This window comes from Lactuca virosa, chromosome 6 (genome assembly GCF_052849685.1).
Source record: "Lactuca virosa cultivar CGN04683 chromosome 6, Lactuca_virosa_CGN04683_v6, whole genome shotgun sequence".
NCBI lineage: Eukaryota > Viridiplantae > Streptophyta > Magnoliopsida > Asterales > Asteraceae > Lactuca > Lactuca virosa.
This window is the reverse complement of record NC_136431.1, coordinates 214,670,151-214,696,797: the sequence shown is the minus strand read 5'-3', so window position 1 is coordinate 214,696,797 and position 26,647 is coordinate 214,670,151. Positions and strand designations below refer to the sequence as shown.

The 26,647-nt window shown below is 32.9% G+C and overlaps 1 long non-coding RNA gene across 50 annotated transcripts; it reads right to left on the bottom strand.

The window, feature by feature from the left end:
* Nucleotides 1–287: 287 nt before the first annotated feature.
* Nucleotides 288–25,485, bottom strand: LOC145118793 (uncharacterized). Of its 50 annotated transcripts, none has more exons than XR_013713460.1 (6): nucleotides 15,163–25,482; nucleotides 10,543–15,083; nucleotides 10,394–10,463; nucleotides 7,906–10,257; nucleotides 4,821–7,824; nucleotides 288–3,892 (listed from the first exon to the last, which is right to left on the bottom strand). It is a non-coding gene; the product is annotated as an uncharacterized LOC145118793 (long non-coding RNA). The 50 variants fall into 50 exon arrangements; XR_013713478.1 differs by having other exon boundaries at nucleotides 7,906–12,015; nucleotides 12,217–12,274; nucleotides 12,375–15,083; XR_013713483.1 differs by having other exon boundaries at nucleotides 7,906–12,274; nucleotides 12,375–12,428; nucleotides 12,531–15,083.
* Between the last annotated feature and the right edge of the window lie 1,162 nt (nucleotides 25,486–26,647).

Below are 26,647 nucleotides of genomic sequence, written 5' to 3'. Positions count from 1 at the left end.
CTGAGTTTTATCTTTTATCTCATCTGGGAATTTTGCAGCAAAATCTATACTTCTTTGTATAGGATTGACTTGTCCTTTTTCAATATTATGACCTAAAAATCTTACCTTTGTTTGAAATAAAGACATTTTAGATTGTGATATTACTAGACCATTGTTTATTATTATTTTTTCAAAAGTATGCAAATGATTAAAATGATCTTGAATATTTTTCGAAAATACTAAAATATCATCTATATAAACAATAATAAAATTGCTATAAGGATTAAATATATCATTCATTATATTTTGAAATTCTGAAAGGTCATTTTTTAGGCCGAATGGCATAACATTCCATTCGTATTGTCAAAAAGGAACATTAAAGGCAGTCTTATATCTATCTTTGTTATCAATCTGAATTTGCCAATATCCTGATTTTAAGTCGAATTTTGAAAATATCAAAGAGTCATGTAAACGATCTAATAAATCCTTTTTATTAGGAATAGGATATCTAATCCATTTTAAAACCTTATTAAGTGGCTTATAATTTATAACTAGCCTCGGTACTCCTCTTTCTTGTTCTGAATGTTTGTTAACATAAAACGCAGTACATGACCATGTAGATTTAGAAGGTTGTATTAATTTTTTATCTAATAAGGAAGTTATTTCTTTTTTACATATATTTAAATATTCAAAATTCATTTGACATGGTCTTGCCTTGGTAGGAATTTGTTTTTCATTGAAATCTTCCTCATAGGGAAGCATAACTATATGTTTTTCCTTTCCCAAAAAACATTAGGATGATCATTACAAATGTTTAAGGAAAAATTGGTTTGTTAGAAGTTTAATTTTTTCCTGTAATTTAGGTTGTTCTAGTTGTTCATCTATCTGAACAGTCCTAATTTCTTCTTTAAGAAAATTTATTTGATTTTTCTTTAAATTCAACTCATTTACCCAGATAGAATAAGGGTCAGAGACAAAATTTAATATAACAGGTTGATTCTTATAAGATCCTATAATTTTATTCTTATCAATAGTTAGTGGTAATATCATTTCCAAAAAAGGATTTCCTAGAATCATTGTATTACTAGTCATATTTTTAATTATTGTGAAATTAATAGGTATGCAAACATTTTCTGTGCAAATTTTTGCATCTGTTAATTTATATCTAATATCCAATTTGGAACCTGATACTTCCCTTAACGTATGCGTCGATTTTTGAAAATATTTAGTAGGTATTAATCATTCTCGTATGCAATTTAGATCTGCTCCGCTGTCTATTAGGGCAACAAAATTTCTTTGATAATTGTAAGTAATAAATAAATTAATTGTAACATGCCATTTTCTAGAGATTACTAGTTCCATAGACTGAAGAAAATTATTATCAGTATTATTGCTAGTACCAATATCTTGATTATTTTGTAGTTTTTCTAATTTATTAATTCATTGATTGTTTACTAATTGATCATTTTTTATCTTAGATATATCCTGTTTTAAAGATTGAATTTCAACCTGTAAATCCTGTACTGTAGGTATATTAGTAGAATTTTTATTTCTCCTTTCTTTTAACATATCATGTACATTTTTCATTGAATAAATCCCTTCTTCTTTTATACTCTGTTCTTTGGTATTTAAATTTTCTATTATTTTTTGCCTTATTTCTGGATAATTAATTTCTTTTAATAAGTTTGCAATATCATTACTGATTACATTTATGGTTAAATCTTCTTTAAATTGAGACTGGATTAAGTATAATTGATGATCTATATTACATGAACATTGTTCTAAATTATCACAATTACATTCAATTTCTTGAGAATCTGACTCGTAATCAGAGTCGTAATCTATCATATTAATATCAGAATTATTGTCCGAGATTTCCTCCTCGTCTGACGAATCATCTATTAAATTTATTAATTGAAGTTTTATATCCTCACTTATATCCATATTATTAATTTGTTTTTTTATTTTTTTTATTTATGCATTTATTAGCATAATGACGTGTTTTTCCACATGAAAAGCAAGTAGGAGGTTTTTTATTTCCTTTTTAATAAATTTCTTTTTTATGTGTTTATCTTTTCTATTAAAATCATTATGTTTTCTTTTATAAATTTTTTTTCTTCTGTTGAAACTCTTTTTTCTGTTTCTTCTTATTTCTACTAGTCTCTATTCCGAACTGATCACAAAATTCTCCTAATTGTCTTTTTTCATTAAGATGTTGGGTTTTAATTTGATGGTTGAGTTTTATCTCACTACATAGGGCCAAACCTTCCTGTATACAAGTTCCTATTAGTTTTCCATATGTATAATCTTCGTAAGGAATTGTATTATCTATTCTTAGTTGGTTTTTAACTCTTTCAGCAAAAAGATTTGGCAAACCATCTATGAATTTAGATTTCCAATAAACACTATTACAATCATTAAGCTTCATTACTCTACTTAAAAAAGTATCCTTATACCACCGAAAGGATGTAAGAGTTTTACAAAATAATCCATTTAATAAAGTACGAATGTTTTCAGAATTATCTGACCATCGTCCTGTAAAATGTTCTATTATAGTACAAGTAAGAGTATAAACCACATTGGGAGTAGTTATTCCATTTTCTGTTTTAACTGTATTGAGAATAGCTTGTTGAGTTTTTTCATCGACATAGTTGTCCCACCAGCCTTTTAATTGGCCAGTAAATCCGGCAATTAGCATATTAGCTACTTGTTTATCACTATTTCATGTATTTTTAGCAATTGTGCTATACATTAACATTCTATGAATCATATTATATATTTGTCTTTCAGTATATCCATCTAGATTCCATTCATAAACATTTTTACCACTGTAACTATTATTAATTTCATATTCTTGTTCCTCGTATAGGACATCTTGGGGGCTTGGTCTTGGATAATAATATAAACTTTGAACAGGCTTTCTAGCAAATTTACTGTCGTAATTATTAATTCTATTTATTTGGGTATCATTTATATCTGAGTCATCATCCGAGTCTTTATTTATGGTATTAATATGTAATTTTTTCATTTGTTCTTGTATAATGTCTAGCATATAATCGTAATTTTTTAATTTATAACCAGTAATATTTGGTGGTGGTTGAATAGTAGCATTTATTTGTTTTTCTTTGTCTTTTTTCTGTATTATTATATCTTTTTGACTGTTTATTTTTTCTATTTTATTATGTAAATCCTTTAATTGTTCTCCTAATATTATAGAATATAAATTATGGAAATTTAATTGTTGAATCATACTGTTAATATGATTAACATCTACTGTAAGAGTATTTTCTTCAAAAAGTTTTTGATAAGCTGAAAATTTTATAGTACCATTGTTATTTGTGATTGTAAAAGGGACTTGAGGTGGAAATATATTTGGTATATCTTTACTTTGGTTATAAACCTTTTGGCCCCATTTTAGATGTTGATGTGTGTACTACAAACTTTCTTTCAGAATATGACATATTTCTTGCATTTTTCATATAATATCTATCATCAATACTTTCCGGTGGGTGATTGTGCAATTCAAAAAATTCTTTAACTTTGTAATCTGTTTCCATAAACATTTTCAAATATAATCTTTGCTATACACCCAATAATTATCTTGTTTGAATTTGGTTTCCTCTTGACATAACTTATAGCCAACGTATCACAAGGTTTTCGTTTATCCTTACCACCTTATTACATATAACATATTTCTTTTTTATTATTTAGCTATTGTATTTTGATTGGATACTCAGTTTTGTATGAAAACCTACCATTTCTACATAGTCAATATACATTTTTACTGCCAAATTTAGTGATTTGTAAACGGTGTTTACAACCGGTACAAATTCTGGAAGGACATGTGGTTTATAATCAGATTCTTCAATTATGTTATTGAAATATGATTCATTTGTTGAAGTAGAACTTTCACCTAATAAATAATGTAATAATAATTATGTTATTATAAAATTTCATGCTGTAATAATCATATATGATTAATGATGTATATATTTATACACTGTAATATATTATTAATCATATACTAGTATGTATAAATCATGTGTTTGTACATTGTCATATATGACTAATCATATATTATACTGTATAATCATATATGGTTATATGTTGTAATATATAAGTAATCATATTTTATACTGTTTAATCATAAATGATTAATCATATGTATTTATACATTTTAATATATAACTAATCATATATTAGGATGTATAACCATATATAATCATACAGTTTAATATATCATTAAATAATATATTTCAATGTATGAACACATATGATAAATCATATGTCATATGTGTTTGCACATTGTCATATATGACTAATCATATATTATACTGTATAATCATATATGATTATATGTTGTAATATATAATTAATCATATTTTATATTGTTTAATCATAAATGATAAATCATATGTATTTATACATATGATAACTCATATGTGTTTTTACATTGTTATATATGACTAATCATATATTATTCTATATAATCATATGTGATTATACAGTTTAATATATCATTAAAAATATATTTCAATGTATGAACACATATGATAAATCATATATGTTTGTACATTGTCATATATAACTAATCATATATTAGACTGCATAATCATATATGATTAATCATTTATTACAATTTGTAAAGAAATATTATTAGTCATTATATGTTTGTACATTTGTAATATATGATCAATCATAAATTACAACGTACAATCGTTTATGATTATGCAGTGTAACATATGATTAACACATGATCAATTATGTATACTGAGTAAAAAATTAGAATGAATTTTATAAATTATAATGTAATATGTAATATTAAAACGAATTATTTTTACCTTGAACGCCGATGTATTTTGAAGGTCTTGATGTTGGTTTTAATAAGTTGAAGTAATCAAATCAATTTGTTTGTCATTTCGAGATGAACTGATTTCAGCTACGATAGTATCACTTGCGATCGACTCGTCAATTTCTTTTGAATACGACATCATATATGTAAATTGATTTGGTTCAATATTCAAATGCTCTGACGCACTCTTGAATTACGATTATGAATTCGATGTGTTTGTTTCATCAAAATGAAAAGGAATGTGAACAAAAAGCACATGAAGCACTTCAAGCAACACTGGGATAATTTATGATGTGTATAAGGTTTTGTGGAATATTAAGAAAAAATTCGGATTTTGAATGCTTTTCCCTGTTTGATGTTAAATTTGCAATTTTTACCCATGTGTTGGATGGCTACCAGCACCAGGCAAAATTTTGTAGAAAATCCATAACTCCATTACAAACATTTCCATGGGAATGGAATCACAAAATGTTTGTGGGCATTCAGCTACAAAAAAAATCAAGGAAGTTATCCATGACAATTCCATGGGTGGTATGTTACAAGTTCCGTGGGAAATAATTACCCAACCATTTGCTCCCACGGTGTGTTTCATGGTAATTCTGCGACTGTTTACCTTTTACCCACGAAATTCACATGGATTTGACCATGGGAAAATTCTCAGTGGAGTAAACCCTAAAATGTTAAAATTTTTAAAAGACAACACTAAAACAGTAAAAAATGATTATAACAAAAGTGGCAGATAACCATAAGCAGAAACAAAGTTTTAGCGAAGGCCTCTTTACCTTGTCGAACCCTCCTCTTTTTTCCGGGCTTGGGACTGGCTGGGTCTATGATGCCAAACCCAGGCAGAGTTAAAACTTGAAAATACCAAAACAAAACAAACCATGAATCAAAGCATTAGCAGCACACCAAATGCACACGTTGAATTAAAAGAAGTCTGCAACTATAACACAAGGCCAACAATACATGATAGATGAAATTTCCCTTTAGAGTACATCCCCAGGCCTATAATACTATATTACATGTAACTTCAAGCAAGATTATTATAGCCAATGATTGGTAGTGTAACATCCCCTCTTAATGTAGGCAAACAGTCCAGATGATTCAAATGTGGATGATAAGCATCCATCAAATCAGGAAAGAAGTACGTGTGATCATTGATACACTCATTAAGCATGCTTTTAAAATAACCCCAAATGTTATCCAATTGTGCCATCCGGAGAGATGCCATGAAACAGCCATTATACAGTTTATGATAAGAAAAACTGATACAGGACCTTGTACTCCTGATGATATGTCGCATCACTACTTTGATCTCAACTCATTCAGTTTTTCCTAAATTTGAGATGTGACTATATCATCACAAACCTAAAAAATTAACTTATTTCAAGCTCTCACATTTCTCACGAAAAACTTAACAGCAAAATTGAAGTTCACATCTCCAAGAACCTATCACCAACACAATAAGCTATATACAATATTCTCATGGTGAAATGACCAACCATCATAAGAATAAAAAATAAAACCGGCATTGAAAATAACGTATTTACACGGCATAATTCCTCTTATTTTTTATCCTGAAATATCACATGTAACTGGTATAATGCTTCTACATTTACTTTTAACCCCCAGGTCAAAAAGGATTCAGAGAACAGGCATATATTGCAACAAACCAAGGAGGACAATAGTATGTCACCCAACAAACCTACATATACCTCATTTCTTGAACAGATGGCCCTTATAGGAATAAAGAAACAAATGAACGATTTCAGGACATGTCAAAATAGTAATCGGATTTTCGGCCAACCATCTGTTGTTCTTTCAAAAAAACCTGCATGTCAAAACTTGTATTCAAATCAATAAGGATTCTTGTACATAAGGATGTCTTGTGCATATCATTAGGCTTTCCAAACTGAACACCACACTAATTACGACAATTATGCTACGAAAGAACACATATTCAAATCAATAAAACTCATTCTCTTTAAGTTTCCTTGGACCTATCAGCAAGAGACCAAGACAAAATACTTTTGTCATGATGGGAATACCGAAAATCAGTAAAGTTTAAAGTGAAGATGAGATCATAAGAATCAATGAAAACCCAGCAAAAGGGCCATCAAGATCATAGTGATTCACACCAAAACATAAAATTACCTTATAAAATAAAAAGAAGATTCAGATTTGACCTTTGCATTTTTGAATACCAAAAGCAAGCCCCTAGAAAGTATCCATAGAACAGCAAGGGATGGGAACAAGTCAGGAAGGCCACCTACCAAAATCCACATTTTCATTTTCACAAAAAAGCTACAAATATGATAGCAGCGATGAGCAAACCAGGAAGCACAGTAGTCTGATTCACGTACAAGCTTTCTTAGACCTATCAGCAAGAGTAGAAGACAAAAATTCTCATCATGAGGGAAGGATGGAATACCAGTAATGTCAAAAAAGAAAAACATCATAAGAATTACAAAAACCCCAACAAGATGATATGCATGGACCATGGTATGTTGTTGGCACCCAGCAAAGCTACATAGAAAAAACACAAACTTATGATCAACATAGGTCCATCATGTATCATTAAGCTTTCCAAAATCAAGACATTAAGGTGATTATGCTAAGAAAAAACCCATTGATCCAATTAATAGAACGCCTCCTATCTTTTAAACAATTATGCGATCTGATATGAGGCCTGTATTTTATGATTCCATGAGACTTATCAGCATGAAACAAAAAAAAATTATTGTCACGATAGATAGACTGAAGAGCAGTAATGTTTAAAATGGAAGTGATCATAAAAATCAAAGAAAAACCAGAAAGGTCATCAAGATGCCTGGATTAGAGTATCTGGAACCCAACAACCCTGCATAGACAAAACTACAATCCTTGTTTTTGGAATATAAAATCAGAAATCAGGAAGAAAAGAGATTTTGGGACACGAAAAATTACTAATCATCTGCTGGTGTGCCAACCGTAAGTTTTTTGATCTGTAAAACCTGCATGTAGAGATACATACACTTTGAACTCCCTTTATCACAAAGTATCATGCGAAACTGGTACAATGATTTACTTTTTACCATAAAAAAAATCTCCGAAAAAGGATTCATGGAAAAGCCACAAATGGAGACAAATCACGAAGCACAAATGCCCAATCCAAGTACGAGCATTCTTAGACCTATCAGCAAGAGAACAAGACAAACTTCTGATCATCCCATAACTAAGGAATACAAGTACGTTGAAAATCAAAATGATCATAAGATGTCAATAAAAAAAAACAGCAAAATGGTAATGAAGATGCCTGGACCAGAGAAACTATGGGCAAAGAATGAAAAGCTTTTAGATGATACTAATTAATCTAACTTCAAGGGTCCATTATGTTGTTTAACTTCTTCCTGCAAAATCTGTATGGAGAAACAGGTAGGCCACGTCGTTAAGCTTTCCAAACAAAACCAGACAACAAGACAATTATCCTATGAAAAAAAACTCATCAATCGATAAAAAAACCATCACATGAATCAGATATCATGATTTCCAGAAGCAAAGATTGGAGAAACTATTTACAGAACAGCCATGAATGGCAAACCAGGAAGGACACCATCCAATTCATGTGAGTTCCATTAGACCTATCTGCAAGAGAGCAAGACAAAAACTGCAGGTGTCAAAAGCAACCCCAAATACGTACAATCATCAAGCCTTTCAAACTAAAGTGGACAATAAGGCAATTATTCAACAAAAAATCCCAGTGGTGGTTTAATCAATAGAACACTTTTTATCATGTGAAACTGGTACTGTGTTTTTATTTTATAAAACAAAAAACGAGCACAAATAAAAGCCATAAATGGAAACAAACCAGGAATGACATAACCAATCAAGGAACAAGCTTTTGTAGGCCTATCAGAAAAAGAACACAATCCTATTATTTCTAGAACCTAGCAAAGGATTGAAATTTAGACAGCATGATACTTATTGAAATGTGAGGATCAACCATGTGTTCTTTCTTGCACAACATGTTAAAAACCATTACCATACCACTAGGCTTTCAAATTAAATCAGACATTAAGGTGATTAGGCTAACAAAAGAAACATGGATCGAATTAATAGAGCTTATTTCATCTTTTACCACAACAAGGATTCACAGAAAAGCTAAGGCCTAAGGGTGGCAACACACCATTGGAAGGACTGGAGTCTGATCCACTTGCATGTTTTCTTAGACCTATCAGCAAGATCACAAGACAAAAAATGCTTGTCATGATAAAAAGACAAGACGTCAGTAATGTCTAAAATGAAAACATCATAATAATCGAAGAAAAAGTATAAGGCCGGGCAACCAAGATGTGCATGTATTATATAGTATTTAGCACCTAGCAAAGCTATAAAGACAAAACTACAGTCAACTTATCTCTGGAACATGAAATCAAAATTGGTCATCATATAAACAAAAAAAAAAAGAAAAAAAGAATTCAAGACACAAAAAGATACTTATCAACTGCAAGTGTCAACCATGTGTTGTTTTTTCAGCAAAAGCGGCATGAAGAAATCTGTACAATCATCAAGTCATCCAAACTAGTTTAATGAAGCAATTAAAAACTAAAAAACCTATGGGTTCAATAAATCTCCTTCTATCAAAAGGTATCATGTGAAACTGGTACGAGGCTTCTGCTTACCTTTTACCACAAAAAGAAAGCTTACGGAAACAATCCACAGAAAATCCAGAAATGGCAACAAATGAGGAAGGACAAAGATCAATCCATACGCGAGCTTTCTTAGACCTATCACCAAGAGAACAAGACAAAAAGTTCTCATCATGACAGGCCTACAGAATTGCCAGTAATATTAAAAACAAATGATCTATGCTGTTAAGAAAAACAAGCAATATGTTTGGACCATGGTATTTGGCACCGAACAATCCTACAAAACCAAGTAAAATCCTATTATTTATGGAACCAATAAATAATGGAGAAAGGATGTTGGTCATCATGGGAACTGTGAGAAAGGAATGAAAAGTTCTACGAGATACCAAAACACCAATCGAACTTCAAAGAGCAACCATCTTTGTCCTTTCTGCAAAATTTGTATGTAGATAGAAACAGGTACACTATGCTTCATGAAGATCAACAGTTAAAAATACTTATAGAATATATCATCAAGATTCTTGGACCATAGTATTTTGTACACAACATACCTACACAGACAGAACTACAATCCCCTCATTTCTAGAGTATAAAATCAAAAGTCACTATAGGAACTAGGAAAAAGGAAAGAGTTTTTAGGATGGAGTACCAACAATAGGAAAAAAAAAAAAAAAAAAAGTGATCATATGAACTACAGAAAAATCAACAAAATGTTAACATGTGGACCTGATATGATGCTTGTATTTTTACTTCCAATCAGCAAGCCTCCAGACAGAAATAGTACAAGTTTTCATATATCTATCAGCAGACAAAAAATACTCATCATGAACGAAAGCTAAAAAACTAGTGATGTTAATAATGAAAGAGATCATATAAATCAAAGGAAAACCAACAAAATGGCCATCAATCTGATCCTACCACCCAACAAACCTACATAGAAACCAAATTGAGTAGGCAGAATAACAGCAAGATGCCTGGATCATGATCTTTGGCACTCAAAAAACCTATATAGACAAAACACAATCCTATTATTTGGCATCAATCTTAAGACTCCATCAACAACAATCAGAATCTCTGCAGTACCTATCAACAAAGAACACAAGCAGATCTCTTCCCCATATATCAACAGCCTACAGAAACCAGCAATTTGATATGGTCTCGTATGATCATGCAAGCACAACGAAAATCAAGGAAAACCCATAAAGGATGTTGCTTTTCATTTACCAACAAACGGAATGAATTAATCAAAACAAAAGAAGGGAGATATAACCATCCCATAGCCAAAACATGATGAGCAGATGGAAGCCTCCCAATAACCAGCAAAATAACACTACACACACAATAAATGATCTAATTAACCTTCTCTTGATTGCGATACCAAAACCAAATTGAGTAGGCAGAATAACAGCAACCAACTATCAATTAAATCTTACTCCACCCCACATTTACAACTGAACTGATCATCAAAATATTATGAGTTCCTTGGAAGATGTTATCAGATCCTAAATTTCGGCCCCTAAAAAACATAGCCATTACCATTAATTACGCCACATCTGCTGACAGTTTCTCCCCACCTATAGACCAATAACCCTACGGATCTGCCACAACGAAGCCTTCATATCAAAATTAAATTATCATCCAAGGTAGAAAATTGAAGAACCTGATATGTTACCCATAATTCCTTGGCTAACAATCTTGTCACAACATAGCCCACCTAAGATCAACCAATTACCTGACGTATATGCTTACTTTGCTATTGAAATACTACCATGACCAAAGATAATGGCGTACAATAAGAACCTGGAATTGTCATCATGAACGCTTGGATAATAATATCTAATCTTTAATTTCTTGCAGATATGGACCAATAACCTATCGAGCTGCCACAGAAAGTAGATTCACAGATCAAAATTTATTTATAACCCGCATCTCCTCATAGAAGATACTAGAAAAAGAACCTGAAACCGCTTTTAGAACAGCATAAGAGAGGAAGAACCTGGAAACACCTGATCATAAAGATCTGACATAACAACTAGCTTTGAGATGGAAATCATTGACCTGACAGATCTAAATTACAGAGCGTAGATGGTACAAGTGGATGAACCTGCAAACCGTTGTGAATGAAGATTTGCCATAACGACTTTATAATCATAACCATCGATCAAAGAAGCAAATCCTCCAAATCAAAGTATCAAAATATAGAATATAATTAAAGATCCGTGAAGAGCTTACGACCCGTTTCAGATAAAGATCAGCCACCGGGACATCACAAATAGATTTGATTTGTGATAGAGAATTTTTTGTTGTAAGAGTGTATATAAAAGACTTTTTACCATAAAAGAAGATCACAGAAAAGCCATGAAAGAGGGACAAAGGTCCAATCCACGTACAAGATTTCTTGGACCTATCAGCAAGAGAAAAAGACAAAATATTCACATTATGATGGAACTACAGAAGAACAACATGTAAAAAAAGATGATGATAATAAGACATCAAGAAGAACCAGCAAAATAGCCATCAAGGTGCCTGGACCATGGTATTTGAAACCCAACAAACCTACATAAACAAGACATATTCTATTATTTCAGGAACCTAGCAATTAAGAATGTCGGTTGATAAAGGGACTACTAACAAAGAATGGGAAGTTATTGGCTTGTAACTTTCACTTCACAAAAGATTTACTGTGGGTAGCCTCCTTACTAATTTTTTTTTTTTTTTACCAAAGCAAGATTACACAAAGGGATTGACAGAAGAGACCTTAGCTGGAAACAAACCAGGATGGACAAGGTCTATTCGCACATGAGCTTTTTTAGACCTATCAGCAAGATAACAAGACAAAATTCTTGTCATGATGGAGGAATGAAAACTAGTAAGGACCAAAATGGAAAGGATCAAAAAGAAAATCAAAGAAAAACCAGCAGAATGATCAAAGAAGATGCCTGCACCATTTTATATGCCACCGATCAAACCTACATAGACAAAACTACAACCCTTTTATTTCTGGAACATAAAATCGAAAATGGCCATTTAGGAACTAAGAAAAAAGGAAGTCTTAGGACACAAAAAAATACTAATAATCAACTGCAAGTGTAAATCATCTGTTTCAATCCACATCCAAGCTTTCTTAGACCTATCAACAAGAAAGCAAGACAAAAAAAACAAAAGAAAAAACTCTCATCATGACAGAACTACAGAATACCAGTAATTTTAACAAGAATATGATCATAAGATGTAAAGAAAACCCATCAAAAGAAATGATCATCAAGATGCCCGGATCATGATATTTGGAACCCAACAAACCTACATAGACAAAGCACACCCCTATTATTTGGCATCAATCTTAAGACTCCATCAACAACAATCAGAATCTCTGCAGTACGTATCAACAAAGAACACAATCAGATCTCTTCCCCATATATCAGCAGCATACAGAAACCAGCAATTTGAATCATGCAAGCACAACCAAAATTGAGGAAACCCAATAAAGAATGTTGCTTTTCATTTACCAACAAACAGAATGAACTAATCCAGACAAAAGAAAAGAAGAGAGATATAACCATCCAATAGCCAAATCATGATGAGCTGATGGAAGCCTCCCAATAACCAGCAAAAGAACACTACACACACAATAAATGATCTAATCAACCCTCTCTTGATTGTGATATATACCAAAACCAAATTGAGAAGGCAGAATAACAGCAACCAACTATACTCCACCCCACATTTACAGCTGAACTGATCATCAAAATATTACGAGTTCCTTGGAAGATGTTATCAGATTCTAATATTTGGCACCTATAAACATAGCCATGCCATTAATTACGCCACACCAGGCTTTGCAATCAAAACTGTATTATTGTCAAAAGAAGATGCTACCAGTAGAAGAACCTGAAACCATAAGCCAATAATATTTGCTGACAGTTTCTCCCCACCTACGGATCTGCCACAACGGAGCCTTCATATCAAAATCAAATTATCATCCAATTCCAAGCTAGAAAATTCAAGAACCAGATCAATATGTTACCCATAACTCCTTGGCTAACAATCTTGTCATAACATAGCCCACCTAAGATCAACCAATAACCTGATGTATCTGCTTAGCTTTTCTATTGAAATATTACCATGATCAAAGACAAGAGCATACAAAAAGAACCTGAAACCACTTTGACCAGCATACAAGAGGTAAGAAGAACCTGGAAACACCTGATAAAGATCTGGCATATCTACTATCTCTCAAATCCAAATTACAGAACATAGATGGTACAATGGAATGAACCTGGAAACTGTTGTGGATGAAGATTTGCCATAATGACTTTATTATCATAACTATATCAATGCAACAAACATCCTCTAGATCAAAATACCAAAATATAGAATATAATTGAAGATCCGTGAAGAGCAAATGTCAATCATGCATTGCTCCTTTCAACAAAACCTACAGGACTTTCATCACAAAATAACACACATAAAACCGAGGGTAGCCTCTTTACTAAAAAGATTTACAAAAGCAACATTACAAAAAGGGATTGACAGAAGACACCTAGCTGGAAACAAACCAGGATGGACAAGGCCTATTCACATATGAGTTTTCTTAGACCTATCGGCAAGAGAACAAGACAAAAGATTCTTATTATGAACAAAGGATGGAATACCAATCATGTTATAGCTAGAAAAGAAAAAGATCTTAAAATTATAGGAAAAAACCAGCAAAATGGTCATCAAGGGACTGGACCATGGTGTTTGGCACACAACAAACCTACATACACACTACACAATTTTAGTATTTGTGGAACCTATAAATTAAGGATGTCAGTGATTGTAAGAACTAGAAAAGGATGAGAAGTTTTTAGGGGACCACATGATGAGACTTATTGAACTGAAAGCTTCATCCATGAGTTGTTCTTTCTGCAAATTACACCGCGAATGATTGAACTTTCCAAATTAAATCAGACAGTAAGACGACTGACTATGCTACAAAAATGCACAACGAACTCTATTTAATCTTTACCACAAACTGATATGCAAATCAGATATGATGGTACTATTTTTATTCCATTTATACACAACAAGGATTCACATAACAGCCATGGGTGACAACAAACCAGGAAGCACAAAGGCTGAACCCACGTTCAAGTTTCCTTGGACCTATCAGCAAAGATAACAAGACAAAATTCTTGTCATGATGGCAAGATGAAAACTAGTAAAGTTCAAAATGAAAATGATCATAAGAATCAAAGAAAAACCAGCAGAGTGATCAAAGAAGAAGCCTTGCACTATTAATAGTATTTGGCACCCATCAAACCTACATAGACAGAACTACAATTGTCTTATATCTGGAACATAAAATTGAAGGCAGCCATTTAGGAACTAAGAAAAAAAAGATCATAGGACATGAAAAAATATGCATGTACTGCAAGTGTAAATCATCTGTTCCAATCCACATACAAGCTTTCTTACATCTTAGACCTATCAACAAGAGAGCAAGACCAAAAAAAATTTCATCATGATAGAACTAGGGAATAACAGTAATTACAAAAAGAATATGATCATAAGATGTAAAGATAACCCAGCAAATTAAATGGTAATCAAGATGCCAGGATCATGATCTTTGGCACCCGACAAACCTACATAGACAAAGCACAATTCTATTATATGGCATCAAGCTTAAGACTCCATCAACGACAATCAGAATCTCTATAGTACCTATCAACAAAGAAAACAAGCAGATCTCTTCCCCATATATCAGCAGCCTACAGCAACCAGCAATTTGATATGGTCTTCTATTTGATCATATGCAAGCACAACGAAAATTGAGGAAACCCCATAAAGGATGTTGCATTTCATTTACCAACAAGCAGAATGAACTAATCCAGACAAAAGAAGAGAGATATAACCATCCTATAGTCAAAACATGATGAGCAGATGGAAGCCTCCCAATAACCAGCAGCAAATACACACACAATAAATGATCTAATTAACCGCTCTTGATTGTGATACCAAAACCAGATTGAGTAGGCAGAATAACAGCAACCAACTATCAATTAAATCTTACTCCACCCCACATGAATTGATCATCAAAAATCTAGAATCTGATACAACGAGTTCTCAAAAGATGTTATTATCGGATCTTAATTTCCGGCCCCTAAAAACATAGACAAGGCATTATGCCACACCAGGCTTTGCAATCAAAACTGTATTAATATCAAAGGAAGATGCTACCAGAAGAAGAACCTGGAATCGTAGGCCAATAATATCCTTGGCTAACAATCTTGTCATAACATTGCCCACCTACAATCAACCAATAACCAGATATATATCTGCTTAGCTTTACTATCGAAATATTACCATGATCGAAGATAAGATCATACAAAAAGAACCTGGAACTGTCATCTTAATTTTTTGCGGATATGTGATCGAAATTGTATGTTGGAAGAGTATATATATATATATATATATATATATATATATATATAATAGCATGAACAATGGTCTCATTCGTTTGAACATATGTTCATGTTCGTTCATATAAGTTCCTTTTATGTTCATATATGTTTAGTTGTGTTTGATTACATTACTATATTATATGTTCATATATGGACAATTATGTTTGTTTATATTTGTTCATCTAGGTTCATTCGTTTATGTTCGTTTAGCATGTTCACGAACATAAACAGAACATGAACAAGAGAACTCATTCGTTTATCAGTTTGTGCCCGTTCGTTTGTTCGGCTAACTTAAACAGAAGGAAATACAGCCCTAACGGAAATTATGTTTTTTTAACCAAAAACAAGACCTCAATGAGGATTCACACAACAGCCATTGATAGCAGCAAACCAGGAAGCACAATGGTCCAATCCCATTCGAGTTTCCTTAGACCTATTAGCAAGATAAGAATACAAAATTCTTGTCATGATGGAAAGATTAAAAGATAGCAAAGTTTAAAATGAAAATGATTATAATAATAAAAAAAAAAATTAAACCAGCAGCCAATCCCATTCGAGTTTCCTTAGACCTATTAGCAAGATAAGAATACAAAATTCTTGTCATGATGGAAAGATTAAAAGATAGCAAGGTTTAAAATGAAAATGATTATAATAATAATAAAAAAAAATTAAACCAGCAGCCAAGAAGATGCATGAACCATTGTATTTGGAACCCAACCGATCTACATAAACAAAAGTACAATTGTCTTATTTTTGCACCGTAATTTTAGGAATAAGAAAAAAGAAAGACTAGAACAGAAAAAAATACTAATCATGAAGTCTGGCAACCAGCATACCTACATAGACAACACACAATCTCACTATTACTGAACCTATATAGGAACTCCAAGCAATCAATGAAAAGCTTTAGGAGACACCATGACATTAACTTAACTGCTGCAAGGGTCAACAATCTACTATTCTTTCGGCAAGAACTGCAGTTAATTAGAAACAAAAAAGATGCACCACGTGTCCTTAAGCTGTCCAGATTATATAATAGAAGGTGATTATGCTAAGAAAAACCCATTGATCCAATCTTTAAAAGCTCCTCTTTAATTATCTTTTACCTCAAACAATGACGCCACTCTTGTATTTTTTTTATTTTTTTATTTTTTTAATTTCATAAGCAAATCCGTAACAAAGAAAGGCATGAGTGGCAACCGACAATGCACCAGGAAGAACAACAATCCAATCCACCCACAAGTTTCCTTAAACCTATCACTATAAGCACAATAACATGACAAAAACTTCTTGTCATGATGGAAAGACTGAAAACTGGCGACATTTAAATAGAAAATGACCATTAAAATAGAAGAAAAACGAGAGAGATAATCAAGATGCCTGGATTATAGAGTATTTGGAACCCCAACAACCCTACATGCACAAAACTATAATCCAGTTACTTTCAAAACATAAAATCATAGCATAGGAAGAAAAAAAGAAAGGAAGATCTTGGGACACGAAATAAATACTAATCAGCTGGCAGCTGTTGACCATTTGTTGCTCTTTCCACCAATCCTGGATGTAGAGATCCGTGCAATCATCAAGCATTCCAAAACTAGTCCAGACAGAAGAATCTCATCATGAAAGGCAGGATAGAAAATCAGTAACACTATAAAAAAGAAAAGGACAATAAAAAATCAAAGAAAAACCAGTAAAATGGTTATATCAAGATGCCAGGATCACACTATTCGGCAACCAACAACCCTACATAGATAAAAGAAAATACTCTTATTTTGGAAAAAAAAAGATGTTAAAACAAAGAATTAAGACTTAAAAAAAGATAATATGATACTGATCGAACTGCAAAGGTTAATCATTGGTTGTTCTTTCTGTGAAACCTACATACATGAACATGTTACATCACATATAAAACCGATAAGATGCCTTTATTTTTTACTATACAAATGCAATCTAACAGAAAGGATTCACATAAAAGCCACAGATGACAACAAACCAGGAACAATAAGGGTCCAATCCATGCACATCTGTCCTTGGACCTATTCGCAAGATAACAATACAAAGAATTCTTGTCATGATGGGAATACTCAAACCCAGTAACGTATAAAATGAGAACAATTGTAAGAATCAAAGAAAAATATAGGTTTGATAAACCTCTTCTTATCACAGTTTCATGTGGAAATGGTATATGAGGTTTCTACTTTTTTACCCTAAAAAAGATCAAAGAAAGGATTCACGGAAAAGCCACAAAAGAAGGACAAAGGCCCAATCCACGTACAAGCTTTCTTGGACCTATCAGCAAGAGAAATAGACAAAATATTCACATCATGATGGAACTACAGAATACCAATAATGCAAAATAAAAAATGCTAAAAAGACATCAAGAAAAACCAGCAAAATGGCCATCAAGATGCCTGGACCATGGTATTTGGAACCCAAGAAACCTACATAGACAAGACATATTCTATTATTTCAGGAACCGAGTAATTAAGGATGTTGGTTGATAAAGGAACTGCTAGCAAAGAATGGGAAGTTGGCAGATGGAATCAAAGAAAAACCAGAGAAGAATGGTCATCAAAATGGCTGAACCATAGTATTTGGCACTCAAACAACCTACACAGACAAAGCTACAATCCTCTTAGTTCTCACATGTAAATGAAGACACTAGTTATGAGAAAGAAAAAAATAATAATAAAAAGATTTTGGGACAAGACAAAATACTAATCGAACTGCAAATGTCAACCAAGTATTGATTCTTTCAACAAAACCTACAGGTAGAAACATGTACAATCATTAAGCCTTGCAAACTAGACTGGACAATGAGGTGATTATACACCAATGATACCCCACTGCTTTAATCTTACAGGCCGGATTTTCATCACAAAGTAACACATAAAACTGAAACAGGGCTTGTTCATTTCACAAATGCTTTATCAAGGGTAGCCTCTTTACTAATTTTTTTTACAAAAGCAAGATTATGCAAAGGGATCGACAGAAGAGATCTAGCTGGAAACAAACCAGGATGCACAAAGGCCTATTCGCATATGAGCTTTCTTATTAGACCTATCAGAAAGGGAACAAGACAAACAATTCTTATTATGAAAAAAGAATGGAATACCAATCATGTTATAGCTAGAAAAGAAAACGATCTTAAAAATTATAGGAAAAACCCAGCAAAATGGTCATCAAGGACTGGACCATGGTGTTTGGCACACAACAAACCTACATACACAAAACACAGTTTTAGTATTTCTGGAACCTATAAAGGATATCACTCATTGTAAGAACTAGAAAAGGATGAGAAGTTTTTAGGGGACCACATGAGACTTATTGAACTGATCCATGAGCTGTTCTGCAAATTACACTGCAAATGAATTAAATCAGACAGTAAGATGACTGACTATGCTACAAAAATGTGCATTGAACTTCGTTTTATCTTTATCACTAACTATTATGCAAATCTGATATGATTGTATTATTTTTATTCCATTCGCAACAAAGATTCACAAAAAAAAAAGCCATGAGTGACAACAAACCAGGAAGCACAAAGGCTGAACCAACGTTCCAAGTTTCATTGGACCTATCATCAAGATAACAAGACAAAATTCTTGTCATGATGGAAAGATGAATTCTACTAAGGTTCAAAATGAAAATGATGATGAGAATCAAAGAAAAACCAGTAGAATGATCAAAGAAGATGCTTGCACCATTTTATATGCCACCGATCAAACCTACATAGACAGAACTACAACCCTCTTATTTCTGAAACATAAATCAAAGATGGCCATTCAGGAACCAAGGAAAAAAAGATTATAGTACACCGAAAAATACTAATCAACTGCAAGTGTAAATCATCTGTTCCAATCCACATACAAGCTTTCTTAGACCTATCAACAAGAGAGCAAGACAAAAATAACTCCCATCATGATAGAACTACGGAATACCAATAATTTAAAAAAGAATATGATCATAAGATGTAAAGAGAACCCAGCCAAATAAATGGTTAATCATTGGTTGTTCTTTCTGTGTAACCTACATACAGGACATGTTACATCACGTATAAAACCAATAAGATGCCTTTATTTTTCACTATACAAAAGCAATCTAACAGAAAGGATTCAAAGAAAAGCCGCAGATGACAACAAACCAGGAACAAGAAGGGTCCAATCCACGCACATCTTTCCTTGGACCTATCCACAAGATAACAAGACAAAAAATTCTCGTCATGATGGGAATACTCAAACCCAGTAATGTATAAAATGAGAAGGATTGTAAAAATCAAAGGAATATCAAAAGGGCCAACAAGATGCCTGGATTATAGCTTTTGACAACCAGCAAACTTATGTAGACAACAATAATCCTCCTATTTTTAGAACATAAAATTATAGAAGGTCAATATAGGAACTAAGAAAAAGACACGAAGATTTTGGGACACGAAAAAAATACTAATCAGCTGCAAATGCCAACCATGTGTTGTTTATTGTTTGAGCAAAACCTGCATGTAGAAATAGGTCAAATCATCAAGTCTTCCAAACTAGATCAGACGATGACACAATTATGCAACTAAGAAACCCATAGATTTAATAAACCTTGTCTTTTCACAAAGTATCATCTGAAACTGGTACGAGGCTTTTTGCTTTTTACGATTAAAAGATCACAGAAAGGATTTATGGAAAAGCCACAAAGGGAGAAAGGTCCAATCCAGACTTAACAGCAAAAAAACAAGACAAAAGAGTTTTCATCATGACACAAACTGATCCAAGATGTCAAGGTATAGACAAGAAAAGAAGCAATTATGCAACTAAAAGACACGTGGAAATGGTATGAGGTTTCTACTTTTTACCATAAAAAAGATCACAGAAAGGATTCATGGAAAAGCCACAAAGGAAGGACAAAGGCCCAATCCACATACAAGCTTTCTTGAACCTATCAGCAAGAGAAAAAGACAAAATATTCACATCTTGATGGAACTACAGAATTCCAATAATGCAAAAATAAAAAATGCTAATAAGACATCAAGAAAAAACCAGCAAAATAGCCATCAAGATGCCTGGACCATGGTATTTGGAACCCAACAAACCTACATAGACAAGACATATTCTATTATTTAAGGAGCCTAGTAATTAAGGATGTTAGTTGATAAAGGAACTACTAGGAAAGAATGGGAAGTTGGCAGATAGAATAAAAAAAAAAAAAAAAACCAGAAGAATGGTCATCAAAATGCCTGAACCATAGTATTTGGTATCAAAACAACCTACACAGACAAAGCTACAATCCTCTTAGCTCTCAGACATAAATGAAGACTCTTTTTATGAGAATGAAAAAAAAAATTAGGACAAGACAAAATACTAATCGAACTACAAATGTCAACCATGTATTGCTCCTTTCAACAAAACCTACAAATAGAACCATTTACAATCATTAAGCCTTGCAAACTAGACTGGACAATGAGGCGATTATACACCAATGAAACCCCATTGCTCTAATCTACAGGACTTTATCACAAAATAATACATACAACTGAAACAGGGCTTGTAATTTTTACTTCACAAGTGCTTTACCAAGGCTAGCCTCTTTACTAAAAAGATCGACAAAAGCAAGATTACAAAAAGGGATTGACAGAAGAAGCCTAGTAGCTGGAAACAAACCAGGATGGACAAGACCTATTCGCATATGAGCTTTCTTATTAGACCTATCAGAAAGAGAACAAGACAAACAATTCTTATTATGAAAAAAGAATGGAATACCAATCATGTTATAGCTAGAAAAGAAAACGATCTTAAGAATTATAGGAAAAAACCAGCAAAATGGTCATCAAGGGACTGGACCATGGTGTTTGGCACACAACAAACCTACAAACACACTACACAATTTTAGTATTTCTGGAACCTATAAATTAAGGATGTCAGTCACTGAAAGAACTAGAAAAGGATGAAAAGTTTTTAGGGGACCACATGATGAGACTTATTGAACTGAAAGCTTCATCCATGAGTTGTTCTTTCTACAAATTACACCTCGAATGATTTGAGTTTTCTAAATTAAATCAGACAGTAAGACGACTGACTATGCTACAAAAATGCACAATGAACTCTTTTTTATATTTACCACAAACTGATATGCGAATCAGATATGATAGTATTATTTTTATTCCATATATATGCAACAAAGATTCACATAACAGCCATGGGTGACAACAAACCAGGAGGCACAAAGGCTGAACCCACCTTCAAGTTTCCTTGGACCTATCAGCAAAGATAACAAGACAAAACTCTTGTCATGTTGGAAAGATGAAAACTAGTATGCTTCAAAATGAAAAATGATCATAAGAATAAAAGAAAAACCAGCAGAATGATCAAATAAGAAGATGCCTGCACCATTGTATTTGGCACCAATCAAACCTACATAAACAGAGCTACAATCCCTCTTATTTCAGGAACATAAAACCGAAGATTGCCATTTAGGAACCAAGAAGGACATCCTATAGTTGAAACATGATGAGCAGAAAGCAGCCTCCCAATAACCAGCAAAATGACACTACACACACAATAAATGATCTAATTAACCTTCTCTTGATTGTGATACCAAAACCAAATTGAGTAGGCAGAAAAACAGCAACCAACTATCAATTAAATCTTACTCCACCCCACATTTACAACTGAACGGATCATCAAAATCAAGAATCTGATATTATGAGTTCTTTGGAAGATGTTATCAGATCCGAATTTCCGGCCCCTAAAAAACATAGCCATGCCATTAATTATGCCACACCAGGCTTTGCAATCAAAACTGTATTGTTATCAAAAGAAGAAGAACCTGAAACCATAAGCCAATAATATCTCTGCTGACAGTTTCTCCCCACCTACAAACCAATAACCCTAAAGATCTGCCACAACGGAGCCTTCATATCAAAATCAAATTATCATCCAATTCCAAGCTAGAAAATTCAAGAACCTGATCAACCAATCCTGTCATAATATACCCACCTAAGATCAACCAATAACCTGATGTATCTGCTTAGCTTTGCTATTGAAAGATTACCATGATCGAATATAAGGGCATACAAAAAGAACCCGGAATTGTCGTGATGAACACTTGGATAATAACATCTAATCTTAGTTTCTTGCAGATATGGACCAATAACCCTATCAATCAAGTAGATTCACAGTCAAAGTTTTAATTATAAACTGCATCTCCTCAGATAATAATACCCGATCATAACTTATCCGGTCTATGGACATACCCAGATATAGAAGATACTAGAAAAAGAACCTGAAACCTCTTATACCAACATACGAGTGATATGAAGAACCTTGAAACACCTGATAGGAATCTAGCATATCTGCTGGCTCTCAAATCTGGAAATCGTTGTGAATGAAAATTTGCCATAATGGCTTTATAATCATAACTATATCAATACAACAAACATCCTCTAGATCAAAATACCAAAATATAGAATATAATTGAAGATTCGTGAAGAGCAAATGCTAACCATGTATTGCTCCTTGCAACAAAACCGACAGGACCTTCATCACAAAATAACACATAAATATGAAACAGGGATTTGTAATTTTCACTAAACAAATGCTTTACCAAGGGTAGCCTCTTCACTACAAATTTTACAAAAGCAAGATTACAGTTACACAAAGGGATCGACAGAAGAGACCTAGCTGGAAACAAACCAGGATGAACAAGGCCTATTTGCGTATCAGCAAGAGAACAAGACAAAAGATTCTTATTATCAACAAAGGATGGAATACCAATCATGTTATAGCTAGAAAAGAAAATGATCTTAAAAATTGTAGGAAAACCAGAAGCACAACGGTTCAATCCATGTTCAAGTCTCCTTGGATCTATCAGCAAGATAACAAGGCAAAACTATTGTCATGTTGAAAAGATGAAAACTAGTAAGCTTCAAAATGAAAATGATGATAAGAATCAAAGAAAAACCAGCAGAATGATCAAAGAAGATGCCTGCACCATTTTATTTGGCACCAATCAAACCTACATAGACAGAATTACAATTCTTTTATTTCTTAAAACATAAAATCGAAGATGGCCATTTAGAAACTAAGAAAATATATAGGACATGAAAAAAATACTAATCGACTGCAAGTGTAAATCATCTGTTCCAATTCACATACAAGCTTTCTTAGACCTATCAACAAGAGAGCAAGACATAATAACTCCCATCATGATAGAACTAATAATTTTAAAAAGAATATGATCATAAAATTTGAAAGAAAACCCAGCAAAATAGATGGTCATCAAGATGCCTGGACCATGATTTTTGGCACCCAACAAACCTACATAGACAAAGCACAATCCTATTATTTGGCATCAATCTTAGACTCCATCAACAACAATCAGAATCTATGTAGTACCTATCAACAAAGAAAACAAGCAGATCTCTTCCCCATATATCAGCAGCTTACAGAAACCAGCAACTTGATATGGATGAAAATTGAGAAAAATCCATAAAGGATGTTGCTTTTCATTTACCAACAAACAAAATGAAGTAATCCAGTCAAAAGAAGAGAGAGATATAACCATCCAATAGCCAAATCATGAGGAACAGATCCAGCAAAATAACACTACAGGCACAATAAATAATCTAATTAACCTCTCTTGATTGTGATATATACCAAAACCAGATTGAGAAGGCAGAATAACAGCAACAAACTATCAACTAAATCTTACTCAACCCCACATGAATTGATCATCAAAATCTAGAATCTGATATAACGACTTCTTTGGAAGATGTTATTATCGGATCTTAATTTCCAGCCCCTAAAAACATAGACAGGGCATTATGCCACACCAGGCTTTGCAATCAAAACTGTATTATTATCAAAGGAAGATGCTACCAGATGAAGAACCTGGAATCAGAGGCTAATAATATATGCCGACAGTTTCTCCCCACTATGGATCTGGATCTGGCACAACAGAGCCTTCAGATCAAAATCAAATTATCATCCAAGGTAGAAAATTGAAGAAGGCTAACAATATTTTTCATAACTTATCCACCTATCAACCAATAACCTGATGTATCTTCCATAACCATGTTCGAAGATAAGAACATAAAAGGAGAAACTGGAATTATCGTCATGAACCGCGTGGATAATAATATCTAAGCTTTAATTTCTCGCGGATATGGGCCAATAACCCTATCGATCTGCCACAGCAAGTAAATTTGCAGATAAAATTTTGTTTATAACCCCCATCTCTTCATAGAAGATACAAGAAAAAGAACCTGAACCCACTTAGAACAGCATAAGAGAGGAAGAACCTGAAAACTCCTGATAAAGATCTGATTTTTGAGATCGAAAGTCGAAACTATCGACCGATCAAATCTAAATTACAGAGCGTATATGAACCTGCAAACCGTTGTGGATTAAGATTTGCCATGACGACTTTATAATCAAAACCATCGATCAAAAAAACAAATCCTCCAAATCAATATATCAAAATAAACAATATAGCTAAAGATTCGTGAAGAGCTTACGACCCTTTTCACATAAAGATCAGCCATCGGGAAATCATAAATAGATTTGATTTGTTATCGAAATTGTATGTTGGGGGAGTGTATATATAATAACATCTATGTCGGTTTGGCTTACGCGTTTACGCGCCAAACACGGAACAAGTCAACTACTTGAGGCGGTTTGGTATTTTTTTGTGGACCATTTTAGTGGGATGTGGACCAGATGTATAGTGGATCAATGGAATCTTGATACGTGGCAATGATAATTCCACAAAAACATATTTTAATTATCGTGAAATTAATATTTTAATTTAATAGAATATAATAGAAGTTTAAAGAAGTTTTTGGGTTATTGGATTTTGTGTGTATGTTATGTTATCCGCTGCGTATGAGATAAGATCAAACACAAAACTATTTTAAAGCATGTTATAATTATTATTGTCTGTTAAAAATATAATTATCACAAAATTATTGTTTCAAGCATGTTATAATTATTATTATCAGTTAAAAATATAATTATCGTAAGATATTGGTTTTTATATGTAATAGTATGTATGTAGTGTTAAACATGTAATAGTATGTTTGTATTGTGAATGACATGTTTTTATTAATATATAATAGTATAAAATATATGTTCTATATGTAATAATGTAAAATTAGGTATATGCCTAGCATAGGTAATTGACTAGCAATAGTTAGTATGTTGTTTGTCATTTGTAAAATATTGTCTATATAAGGATTGTTGATCCTATGAAATAAAGTAGAGCAAAAATTTGTGAGATGAGTTACTTTTAAATTTGTTTGTTGAAGTTTACAACTTTTGAATAGCATATCATCTACCCTAAAATATCATAAAAATATCATCCAAGAACTCAACAAGCAGATGAATATCATACAATTCGAAGATCATGATCTGGTATCATCTTATTTATCATTTTTAATACTCTATAATTTTTATTTTTAAATCTTATTATATTATTATTTTGACCAACTGCAGGGAACTTCTTGGTTCTCCAAGATCGATTTGAGGTCAGACTACCATCTGATGAGAGTCAGGGAGGATGATGTTCAGAATACGACATTCTGCACTCGTTATGGTCATTATGAGTTCGTGGTGATTCCTTTTGGGCTCACCAACGCACCGGCGACGTTCATGGATCTCATGAACCGGGTGTGTCGGTCGATGTTGGATCGATCGGTGATCGTTTTTATTGATGAGATTTTGGTCTACTCTAAGACCAAGGAGCAGCATGAGGAGCACCTC